Raw genomic sequence first — 13,045 nt, forward strand, 5'->3', positions numbered from 1 at the left:
GAGAAAGAATCATTAAAAAACAAGCTTCAAAAAAACAAGAATACAGTTGAGTAATCCCTCAGAAACAAAGCGATTTTTCTATAGTGTTATAAAGTGTTTTCCTATGCAATATAAGATTTAACCTCGGGCTTCCCTGGTGGCGCAGTGGTTGAGAGTCCGCCTGCCGATGCAGGGGACACGGGTTCGTGCCCCGGTCCGGGAAGATCCCACATGCCATGGAGCGACTGGGCCCGTGAGCCATGGCCGCTGAGCCTGCGCGTCTGGAGCCTGTGCTCCGCAATGGGAGAGGCCGCAACGGTGAGAGGCCCGTGTACTGCAAAAAAAAAAAAAAAAAAAAAAGATTTATCCTCAGTAAGTACTCAGAAAGTACCCTGCTTACACAAAAGTACTCACAGTATGCTTACTTTATGCTTGCATATAATGAATTTTTAATTCATGAAAAATAGACAGAACTACTTCTGTTCAACAGTTGATCAACAGCAATAGTAGATGATCTATTATGCCATCTTTCTTTTCCACCTGTATTTCTCCTCAACTTCTAAAACAGTCCTCTAAAAGAAAGCTTAGGTAGACAAGAAAATTGGGACAGAACTTATGATCATGATTTAAAATTAAGGAAAGAAATATATTTCTAAAATGTATATTGTGTGCCTATCTTCTTTCTCAAATATTTTACAATTAACAATGAAACATTTGTAATTTTAAAAAGACTTGGTTTTAACTATGCATTTGTTTATATGAAAGTTTGTATCATTTGTCAATTGCTTTGGGCAGGAATTTGGAGATGGGGGCCATTGTTTTATACGCATTGTGTTCTTATTCATCAAAGAATCATGCAGAATATTGCAAGTAAATCATGTAGAATACTGCATCAGGCCCTGGGCTGAACCAGGATCAGCCTTTGAAACAAATTAAGAGTCTGTCTTCTTGTAGTTCTGTCTCATTGGAAATGACAATTAGGATACATGTGGAAGGTTGCGTATGCCTCGTTTACTGTAAAACCACTAATTGTTGGGACCACACTGGACTAGAATGGTCTAAAGAAATGGTAGGAAACTGAGACTGCAAATTCTCTGAGCTAATGTGACACACCTATACCTCGTATGCACGGCAGCTATACCTGTCCTGTGTAGGTGAGGAAGGCCAGAGGGCTATGAATTTGGGTAGCAGTTGGGCCTCCCAATGAGGTGCAGGTGCTGTGTGTGTGGTCTGTATCCATCTAAAAAGTTAAAAAAAGATGCTGTTAGGCAAAGCCATCTGGATCTCAAGTCTGATAGCCATTTAGAATCTATAACTATCACTGCGCTGATACAAACATATTAACTGAAGTCCCTTTTTTCTGAAATGTCCTCTAATGCTTTACAATAATTTATTCACTCTTCCAAAAATAATATCTACCCTTCATAGGAGGACTTTTTTGTAAGAGAAACTGTGTGTACAGCTTTGCTGACTAGGTGCTGCATGGCTCCAAGGGGTGCCAATCACAATGTAATTCATGTGTATGTTTCACAGATTTTTCCTTGCACAGCTCTGGGGGACAATAATTACACTGCATTCTACGCAAGTGGCAACCCTTGGAGTGTTACAGTGCACAACCCACACAGCCTTACATGGCGGCCCTTGCTCTATCTCAGTCTGAAGTTTGTTGGCTCCAAAATGGACCCTGCCTTGGAGCAGAGAAAGCGAGGATTTTGTAGTAAATGCTACTGATGCACTGCCCCATATCTCCTTGGTTCACCTGTAGCTATGGTAAACAGTCCCTGGCACACCGACAACGTCTCAACTCAGGAATCAGTGTTTCTCATCCTCTGCCTGAGTGCTCTCTTCCTGGGCTGGGAGCTTTGCTGGAACCTTCAATATATGTGGGTAAATCAATGACCCAGCCCTCACTCTAATAGGGAGATTTTGTACATTTTCCACATTGTTTCTCAGAGGTTCCCCAGGAGAACTGAGCCCTAGTTGCCTCCAGCCCTAAACTGCTGTTTTGTGTTTTTTTGTGGTTTTTTTTGGTACGCGGGCTTCTCACCGCTGCGGCTTCTCACGCTGCGGCCTCTCCCGCTGCGGAGCACAGGCTCCGGACGCGCAGGCTCAGCGGCCATGGCTCACGGGCCCAGCCGCTCCGCGGCATGTGGGACCTTCCGAGACCGGGGCACGAACCCGTGTCCCCTGCATCAGCAGGCGCACTCTCAACCACTGCGCCACCAGGGAAGCCCTAAACTGCTGTTTTATGCACACTTTACTGCCTTTTTGCCCTTTTCTGTCTCACTTTTTCCACTTTCTCATTTGTGCTTTCCAGGAATTGTCTCCCCCCAAAAAACTACCTGCACCCAAGTCTCTGTCTCAGGGTCTATTTTAGAAGAAATTAAGACAGATGCCATTAGGAACAAGTGACCTTAGTTGGTTCTGTAACCTGACTGCTGGTCCAGGGCTAAATACACGTTGGATGAATAAATGAATAATTCTTGTACAGGGTAACGGTCTGCCTCCACTGATCATGAAGGTGGGAAGTAAGAAGACCGTGTTAGGCAGTGAGTTCTCATGCCCCAAACTGCATCTGTGACAACATGACAGAAAACTCAAGTGCCCCTCACAGATGCAACAAAGCGTTGCTCCATTGCAGATGCAAAGGACCGCTCCTTTAGCCAGCCCTGCGTAGTTCACATTGTAACCTTGAGTAGGGAGAAGTATAAGATCCTTTGTACGTATGCCATAAAAAGTCTCTCTCCCCCCCTCAAATTCTCTTCAAGCTCCTAATAAAATACCTGCAGACACCCCCATTCTGATCTTGGACACAAAGCCTTGAGATAACCTAGCTTTGGAAAAATGATGAGTGCATCTGCTTCCTAACCAGAGAAAGATATAAGATTCTGGGGACGGGGGATTTTAAATCCATTTCTTTGTTCTTTAAAATCATTCCTTTATCTCTGAGCCTCAGCAATGCTTTTTGCTCTCTAATTCAGGGAGGAATACATGTGCAAAGAGTGTGAAATTAACAGAGTGTATGCACAATCTCGATAAATAAACATGAAAACCTTTTCGTTGCACATGGCTAGCTTCATTCAATTAGTGAAATGTTAAAACACTGTTGCATTGTACAACCTAACCTCTTAATCTGTGGAGAAACTAAATAAAACAAATAAAAAGCTAGTGGATAAAAAAAGCTTGGAATTCTTCTGTTTCCGGCAAAGTACTCAGCCAAACGTGGAAGCAGCAGAATCTGCTTTCCAGAATCCTCATTTCCATCTCACAGCACCTTTAGTCCCCCTGGTCAATACCCTTCCCCACCTCCTAGTACCACACGGTCTTCCTCTCTGCAGTCAACTAACTTTCCAAAACGTTAGCTGATAGCTAAGGCAAGAAGAGTGGTTTAACACATTCATGGCAAACATATTAGAAAAGCCTTCACTTTGTCTTACTGTGCACATGGCACACATTGCTAATCTATTGCTGAAACAGCATCACACTGCTCAACAAACTGCTACCAGCAGACAGCAGGAGTCAGGAAGAATTGGTACAAGAAAGTCACTCCTTCAACTATTCTTTACTGAACTCCAACTGTGGTCCAGTCACTGTTCTCACTCAGGAAGACAGTAATGAAAAAGCAATGTCCTTGATGACATGATACAGTGGTGAACAAAACAGACAATATGCTCTTGGGGCATCAGCATTTTAATAAGTGCTTTTGAAAACAGAAAACTCTGAACACCCTAAAGAATGAAGGTGCCAGAGTAAATGGTATGGCTGCTTTTGATATTCCATCAAATAACTGGTCTTGACATTTTCATTAAAGTTGCCAGTTGTAAGACAAGCAATTTTAGGGGCTTCCCTGGTCGCGCAGTGGTTGAGAGTCCGCCTGCTGATGCAGGGGACGCGGGTTTGAGCCCCAGTCCGGGAAGATCCCACGTGCCACGGAGCGGCTGGGCCGCTGAGCCTGCGTGTCTGGAGCCTATGCTCCGCGACGGGAGAGGCCGCAGCGGTGAGAGGCCCGCGTACCACAAAAAAAAAAAAAAAAAAGACAAGCAATTTTAGCACTGTATCATTAGGTCAATTATCTCATTATTGATTAAAAATTCAGACACAGGGGAAAGAGGTACATAAACTGGGTAGAGTATCCCTTATTTTACTTCTTTCTAACACATTGCATGACAACTATGTGCCAGGTGCTAAACTAGGGATGGGGATACAAAGATGACTAAGTTTCATTCTCTGACATTGTAATGCTCATCTTGTAATAGGGAATATGGATGGCATATCCTGGCAATGTCTCTGACCTCCTCACCCTTGTACCTTACTTGATACTCATCCTGACCCTGACCAATACCCAGATCTTGACTCTGATGCTCACCCTAACCATTATACTACCCTCACCCTGGAGCTGACCCTCACCCTACCTTGACTCCGATAATGACTCTCACCCTGATCATATACACCTTCACTCTTTTTCTTTTTATAAATGTATTTATTTATTTATTTATTTATTTTTGGCTGTGTTGGGTCTTCACTGCTGCGCGCGGGCTTTCTCTAGTTGCGGTGAGTGGGGGCTACTCCTCGTTGCAGTGCGCGGGCTTCTCATTGCAGTGGCTTCTCTTGTTGCGGAGCACGGGCTCTAGGCACACGGGCTTCAATAGTTGCGGCACGCGGGCTCAGCACTTGTGGTGCACGGACTCAGTTGCTCTGCGGCATGTGGGCTCCTCCTGGACCAGGGCTCAAACCCGTGTCCCCAGCGTTGGCAGGCGGACTCCCAACCACTGAGCCACCAGGGAAGCCCCTACACCTTCACTCTTATGTCACACTGATACTGAACCTGACTCTGATTCTCACCCTGATTCTCCCCTAAACAATGACCCTACATTCTCACCTTGTCCTTGATCTTAATACTCATCTTGTTTCTGAAACTGACATTAAACTTCACCCAAAATTTGACCCTTATTTGGCCTCCCTCTACCTCTGATTCTCACAATGAACCCAAGAGTAACCTTGATTCTCAACCTGACCTTATCACCCTGACACTGACTTAAGAGTACACTCCTCACCCTGACTCTGACCTCTGCCTTCACTCTGAGAACAAACTTTTCACTGACCATGACTCTTATTTTGACCCTGACACACACTTTAATCCTGATTCTGAACCTGAAACTGATCCTGATCCTTTCTGTGACCCAAAGCTCACACTCACCATGACAGTGACCCTGTACCTCACCCTCATCCTGTCTGTGATCCTCTCCTTGACCCAAAGCTTGGTCCTGACCCTCATTACTAACCTCACCCTGAACTGAACCCTACCCTCATCCTGAGCCTGACACTCTATCATCATTAAATATCTGATCAATACCCTGACCCTGACCAGAGCCTGACACTGACCCTGATACTGACCCTAATCACTATTTTGACCTTGGCCCTGACGTGAGCTTTGCCATCATCAAGATGAGTTTGAACATGAAATCTTGTACACTTATACTCTGGTTTTATTGAGATTCCTTGTAACTCATGGTAAGAATGTACTTTTGAGAACTATGTATACTTTTGAACTCGCTTACACTTGCACTGCATGCTTTCAAATACGCTGCTTTGATCTGTTAATATGGTCTACCTCAAAGTAAGAAGTGCAGTTGAGAAGCACATGTAGTTCTCATTGATTTGCCTCAGATAGAGCCTGGGTTCAAGTCTGTTAATTCTTACAGTCATTAAGAATTTTCTTTAGAGAGGAAAGTTTGATTCTGAACTTGATTTCTTCTTTACAGCTTGTCTGTACACATATATGCAATTTTCAACTATGTTTGCTTTAACTCACAATGAGAAGTAACTCTTGGAAACAATGTGTAAATGTGACCTCCTTTTCACGTACACATCTTAGGTTATTCTTACCCAGTTCAAACTCGTAAGAAGAAAGAACAGTTGAGATAAAGTGTATTTGAGTTCTGTTTTTGTTTTTTTTCCTCACATAAATCTTACATATGTCTCAGTTTAGGCAAACAAGAAGTAGTATTGAAAACAATTCATATTGGTGCAAATCAGCTCAGCCTCAGACATTCCTTTCATAAGAAAGTCTTCATTTCTCCTTAAAGTGAGATAAACAAGGACAGCAAAACACATTCATTTCAAAGGCACATTCTTACTTAAAGAAAAAAAAAAAAAAGATATAAAACACTGTTTACAAACCATAATTTTAATTGAGCCCTTATTTCTTAAATTATCAGTGATTTAAAATATGCAAATGCCTTTGGATGATAATACATATATATTTGTATTTGCCTTCTCAAAATTTTTAATTAATATGAGATAATGCTCACATAAAAAAATTACCTGGATGGTTTTTAACTTTCTGTCCTCTAGGTGTCACTTATGTCTACAGAAAAAGAAAAAAAAGAATGATTACTTCAATTAAAGATAAAAATTAATGTAGATAGTTGATTACACTAAGTACAAGAATTACAGAGAGAGATTCTACTCAATTTTCTATGTGTTTATTTTAAAAAGTTGTTGCAGTTCATTCACATAATGAATGTAACACGATCTATATACTGTTTTATTTAGTATACTGGCAATTAAATTACATTTTCGAGCTGTATGTATAAACTTTAAATTACTACCTGATTTTGTGTTTGTATATCCACAAAAATACCCAATTATAGAATTGGCCCTGCTTTCTAACAACACCTAATTCAGAGCAAACCCTTCACTTCCATAGACCTTCCCCAAATCACCCAACAAAAGACCAAATTCTATAATCATTATTTAATAATAGTCTCTCACTGAGACACCCTCTGGCACACCACAGCTGTGTGTTCTCCCTCGATGCAACCAGTAATAAGCCCAGTTTATTCAATCACAGGTATATTCCCGGGAGTCATTGACTCAAAGGCACTGACAAGTCAAATGCATACATGGGCACAGGACCTGTGGAGTCAGCTTTGCTAGAGTTAGAATACCTTGTATTTTTGCCATTTCAATATGTTAAAATAATAGGATATAAATATTTACTATTAAAAAAAGAAAAGCTGAGTGGTTTTAAACTTTCTGTCCTCTGGGCATCTCTTCTGTCTAAAGAAAAAAAAAGGTTGCTTACTTTAATTAAAGATACTAATTATTATAAATGTTGATTATAATAGGTTTAATGATTTCACAGATCACAGGTCTATATATAGGATAATGGTATTTTCAGAAACTTTAAATTATCACCTATTTATATGTTTGCATATATAGGTGTGCTTGAATTCATACAAATAAATGTGTATTAATAGATCCTTTACTAAAATTTGTTACATAAATGATGTTTCAAAGAAATAAATTAGAATTTAGGTCTTTCATGTAAAAATGATTATTATTTTACGCCCGGATCAACAGAGGTTCCTTTTATCATCAAATTATTGTTAATTCTCAAAGTTTTATACATACTCTTCAATTATTCTTTTGAGATTCCCTTGGTTATACCTGACCTAATTTTACTTGTTAATGTTTAAAAAAAATAAAAATAAAACGCCATCGCACACTTTAATTCACCCCTAAAATATGGACCACGGTACCAGCAGGTGGAGATACGGAGCGCATGCGCTCCAGGAGCCGAAGCGTCACCCTTTGAACTACGAGCCCGCTGGCCTGCCCAGCGCTAGGGCACTTTTTGAAGGAACAGGTAGTGGCAATCTGATGTTTATCTGAGCCCCAACCCTGCCTCCTGTGTCGTTCTTCCTTCTGAGGAAAGAAGAAGATGCAACAGATCTCCCTGCTAACCCCTATCCTGGCCGGGCCACCGTAGCAGGTGCTCCTGGGGCTGCCGGGGGCTCCCTCGCGCTTGAACTTCGCGAACAGTGAAGGGGTTTTGAGAGCTTTGTTAATTTTAGTTTTAAAATTCCATTAGTTCTCTGGGTTGTTCTTGAGGACTTGTAGGTAATAAGGACGGTGGAGTTTCTGCGTAAAAGTACTTAATCGCAGCAATAGTAAAACGAGTATCTCAGCCATTAAAGTAGTAAGTGGGAATCCCTTGGTGGGAAAACAAAACCGAGCCACCCAAGTAGGGGCGCAGCTCTCCAGCAAGGAAAAACTTAGATGCACCCTGACAATAAATACACAATGGAAGGAACATATTTCTAATTCACTGAAAAAAGAATTTGTATGAAGTCCATTTGGAGGTGTTTAAAGGGCCCTAGGGCCCTTGGTTCCTGTCCAGCACCCACCTTGACAGTTTAAGGATTATGCGGTTGGCAGGTGGGACTTGCTTTGGAAACATCCTTGACGTCTACGTGTAAAATTAGGCTACTGCTGTTGGTCTGATATTGTTGCTGATTTGTCTTTGCTTTATGGGCAAAGCCATGTAGAGTTGGTGTTAAACTCCCTTTGCAAGTGTTTTGGCATATAATCAGCCCTCCGGAAAATGTAATGAACATGCTAAGTTGAAATAGGCACTTGTTTCTGACATTCTTTGAATTTCTCCAAGACTTTTCTTGTCTGTATGATTATAAGAGCATTTATCTAGGTTAACATTTTTTTTTTTTAAACGTAATAGTGGTCAGCTGAGGCACTGCTGTGAGATTCTAAGTCTTTGACCTTTCATTTTTTATTATAGCTATTTTCTTAGGTACTAACAAACCACCTAAAAGTTCTTTAATGTGTTGTCCAATTTATTTAGGACTTTCAAGATTAGAAACACCTTTGTTTCTAAGTGACTCTGAATTTGTGCGCTCCCATGAGAGCACATCTGTATAAATATTTGCACTTTTATTTTTTGTGAGCAGGCAACCCTGAGTGAGGACAATTATGCTAGTCATCTGAACTGATTTAATTTCTGGAAGTTGTCTGTCTAAAGGATGACTTTAACTCTGTGATAGCATTTTTAACTTTGAACAAATTAGGTCAAGGCTATCCAAGGGACTCGCTGAGAAAATGTTTGATGAGTATGCAAAAAGCATAAGCATTAATAGTTAACCAACAGTTAACAGCTGGTGATAAAAAGGAGCTTCTGTTGATCTGGGCATACAATAATGAATCATTTTACACAAAAGACCCAAATTTTAATTTTATTCTTTTGGCACATTAATTGTGTAACAAATTATAGTAAAGGATATATACCTTTTTTGTATACATCGAGACATACATAGATATAAAACATATAAATAGGTAAAAATTTAAAGTTTTAAACTATAATTTTAAAATATAATTGTCAGTATACTAAATAAAATATCATCTTAAATTTATGTGAATAAAGTGCACAACTTTTAAAAATAAACAGAAAATCACCTCATGTATATACCTGTATCTCTGCAGTGCTTGTACCCAAGATAATCACCTGTCTACACCAAGTACTTTCTTCAGTTAATCACTCCTTTCAGGGCTTCCCTGGTGGCACAGTGGTTGAGAATCCGCCTGCCAATGCTAGGGGACATGGACTCAATCCCTGGTCCGGGAAGATCCCACATGCCGCGGAGCAGCTAAGCCCGTGAGCCACAACTACTAAGCCTGCATGCCGCAACTACTGAAGCCCGCGCACCTAGAGCCCGTGCTCCACAATGAGGGAAGCCACCGCAATGAGAAGCCCGCACACGTCAACGAAGAGTAGCCCCCGTTCACTGCAACTAGAGAAAGCCCGCGCACAGCAGCAAAGACCCAACACAGCCAAAAATAAATAAACTAAATAAATAAATTTATTTTTTAAAAAAATCACTCCTTTCTTTTTTCTCTAGACATAAGAGACACCTAAAGAACAGAAAGTTTAAAACTCTGTAGGTAATTTTTTATGAACATATATCTCATATTAAAAGCTGTGAGAAGGCAAGTACAAAGATATAACCCATGATTATTACTAATTGAAGATATTTGCTTTTTTTTTTTTTTTTCCGGTACGCGGGCCTCTCACTGTTGTGGCCTCTCCCGCTGCGGAGCAACAGGCTCCGGACGCACAGGTCAGCGGCCATGGCTCATGGGCACCACCACTCCGCAGCATGTGGGATCTTCCCGGACCAGGGCACAAACCCGTGTCCCCTGCATCGGCAGGCGGACTCTCAACCACTGCACCACCAGGGAAGCCCTATTTGCATTTTTTTTAATCCATGGACATTTTAAGAACAAAGGGTCAATTAAAATTATTTAGTAAGCAGTATATATTTTTCTTTCCTCTTTTTAATAAGAATGTGCCTTTTAAAGTGTTGTGCTATACTTGGGCCTCCCTGGTGGCGCAGTGGTTAAGAATCCGCCTGCCAATGCAGGGGACATGAGTTCAAGCCCTGGTCCGGGAAGATCCCACATGCCGCGGAGCAATGCAGCCCATGCGCCACAACTACTGAGCCTGCACTCTAGAGCCCGCGAGCCACAACTACTGAGCCCACACGCCTAGAACCCGTGCTCCGCAACAAGAAAAGCCACCGCAATGAGAAGCCCATGCACTGCAACGAAGAGCAGCCCCCGCTCGCCACAACTAGAGAAAGTCTGCGTGCAACAAGGAAGACCCAACACGGCCAAAAATAAATAAAAAATAAATAAATTTAAAAATAAATAAATAAATAAACTGTTGTGCTATACTTATGTTTATCTTGCTTTACTCTGAAAAGCAATACAGAGTTATTTTTGAAAAGAATGTCTGAGACTGAGTTTGTTTATACTAATATGGATTCTTTTCATTACTATTGTACTACCTAGACTCTTCCTCATCAGCTGTAAGGATGTGCCTTTGAGATGAACATCCACATTTGTGTTCATCTTGGTTTACTCTAAGGAGCACCAAGGAGTTTCTTTTGTGAGAAATGTCTGAGACTGAGCTTCTTTCCATTAATACAAATTTTTTCCAGTTCTACTTTCTGTTTGCCTACACTGAGATGTAAATAAGATTTATATAAGAAAAAATAGCTCAGAAACTCACACTTATCTCCATTGCATTTTCTTCCTCTTAGTTAGAGCAAAATAAGAGGAATCTAAGCCATATACGTGAAAATGAGTTCATGTTTATACACTGTTCTCCACAGTAACTTCTTATTTTGAGTTAAAGCAAATATCATTGAAAATCATATCTGTGTGAACAGACTAGCAGTAAAGAAGAAATCAGATGTTAGTCTCTAAAGAAAATTCTTATTGACTGCTAGAATTAACCCATGCTTTTACGGAGGCAAATCAACGAGAAACACCCGTTCTCAAAAGTAGACCATATTGACATAAATCAAAGCAGCACATTTGAAAATACAGAGTACAAGTGTAAGCAAGTTCAGAATTATACATCGTTCTCAAAAGTGTGTTCTTATTGCTAGTTATAAGAAATCTAGATGAAACTAGTGTGTAAGTGTACAAGATTTCATGTTCAAACCCAGCTTAGTGATGGTAGGTCACTGTTAGGGTCAGAACAATTCTGAAAAGCATTATGAGAGTAAGAGTCACATTGAGGGTCAGACAGCGTGAGGTTGAGGGTCAAAGTCATGATGACACTGATCTTTAGGAGCCTGGTGAGGGTCAGGATCAGTATCAGGATCTGGGTCAGAGTGTACGTCAGGGTCAAGTTGGGGGTCAGGGTCAGTGAGGGAGTTAGTGTCAAGGTTAGAGAGAAGAGAAGGTCTGACACAAGTTCAGAGTGACGGTGGGTGTACATTTCAGAGTCAGGGTGAGGGTAAGGTTGAGGATCAAAGTCACTGTCAGGGCCAGGCTAAGGGTGGTGATGAGAGTTAAGGTAAACATATGAATGAACTTCAGGGTCAGGGTGAGGGTTAGGATCAGGGTCAGGGTGAAAGTGAAGATGAGGCTCAGAGTGATAGTCATTGTTCAGCCGAGGGACAGGATGAGGATGTGGGTCAGGTTGAGGATTCCAATCAGGTTCACTGTCAGTGTGAGGTAAGAATCAAGGTATGGGCTTCCCTGGTGGCGCAGTGGTTGAGAGTCCGCCTGCCGATGCAGGGGACACGGGTTCGTGCCCCGGTCCGGGAAGATCCCACATGCCGCGGAGCGGCTGGGCCCGTGAGCCATGGCCGCTGAGCCTGCGCGTCCAGAGCCTGTGCCCCGCAACGGGAGAGGCCACGGCAGTGAGAGGCCCGCGTACCACAAAAAAAAAAAAAAAAAAAGAATCAAGGTATGATCAGGATTAGGGTCATGTTGAGGATCAAGGTAACAAAAAAGTGAGGGTAGGGTTCAGGGTGAGAGTAATAGAAGGGTCAAGGTCAGGGTGTTTGTCAGGTTTGGAATGATGAAGAGGGTAAGGTCACGTTGATCATCAAAGACAGAGTACTATTTGAGGAGTAAGGAAGTCAGATACAGTGTCAGGGTGACGTCAAGGTCAGAGTCACTTTGAGGATAAGGGTCATGAAGAGGGTACATATGAGGGCTTCCCTGGTGGCGCAGTGGTTGAGAGTCCGCCTGCCGATGCAGGGGACGTAGGTTCGTGCCCCGGTCCGGGAAGATCCCACATGCCGCGGAGCGATTGGGCCCGTGAGCCATGGCCGCTGAGCCTGTGCGTCCGGAGCCTGTGCTCCGCAACGGGAGAGGCCACAACAGTGAGAGGCCCGTGTACCGAAAAAAAAAAAAAAAAAGAGGGTACATATGAGCTTTAGGACCAGAGTGAGGATCAGGTTGATGAAGGCGGGGCTCTGTGCACTTATGTGGGTAGGGGTCAAGGTTCCAGACATGGTGAGAATAAGGATGAAGTTCAGGGACAGGGTCAGGGTCAGATTCAGAACGAAGGTCAGGGTCAGAGTCAGCATGAGAGTCAGTGTAAGGGTGAAGGTCAAGTCACATTCAGAGAGAGGTGGATGGTCAGAGTAAGAGTTTGTTGATGGTCATGGTCAGTGTCAGCTTGAGGGACATGGTGAAAGTCAGGGTAAAGGTTAGGATCAAGTAAGGTTCAGGGTCAAACTCAGTTTCTGGGTCAGTGTGAGAGTAGTGTCTGAGTCAGGGTCTGCTTCAGGATCAGGGTGAAGGTTTTCAAGGTAGGATGGCGATCAGGTTCAGTTACAGGTAGGGGCAAGTTGAGAATCAAGTTCAAGTAAGGGTTGAGGGTGGGAAGGTCAGAGCCAGCATTAGAGTGACCTCGGGATCAATTTGGGAGATGGTCACGGAGGATGAGGGTCAGGTTGAAGGCCAG

Source organism: Globicephala melas, chromosome 11 (genome assembly GCF_963455315.2).
Source record: "Globicephala melas chromosome 11, mGloMel1.2, whole genome shotgun sequence".
NCBI classification, from domain to species: Eukaryota; Metazoa; Chordata; class Mammalia; order Artiodactyla; family Delphinidae; genus Globicephala; species Globicephala melas.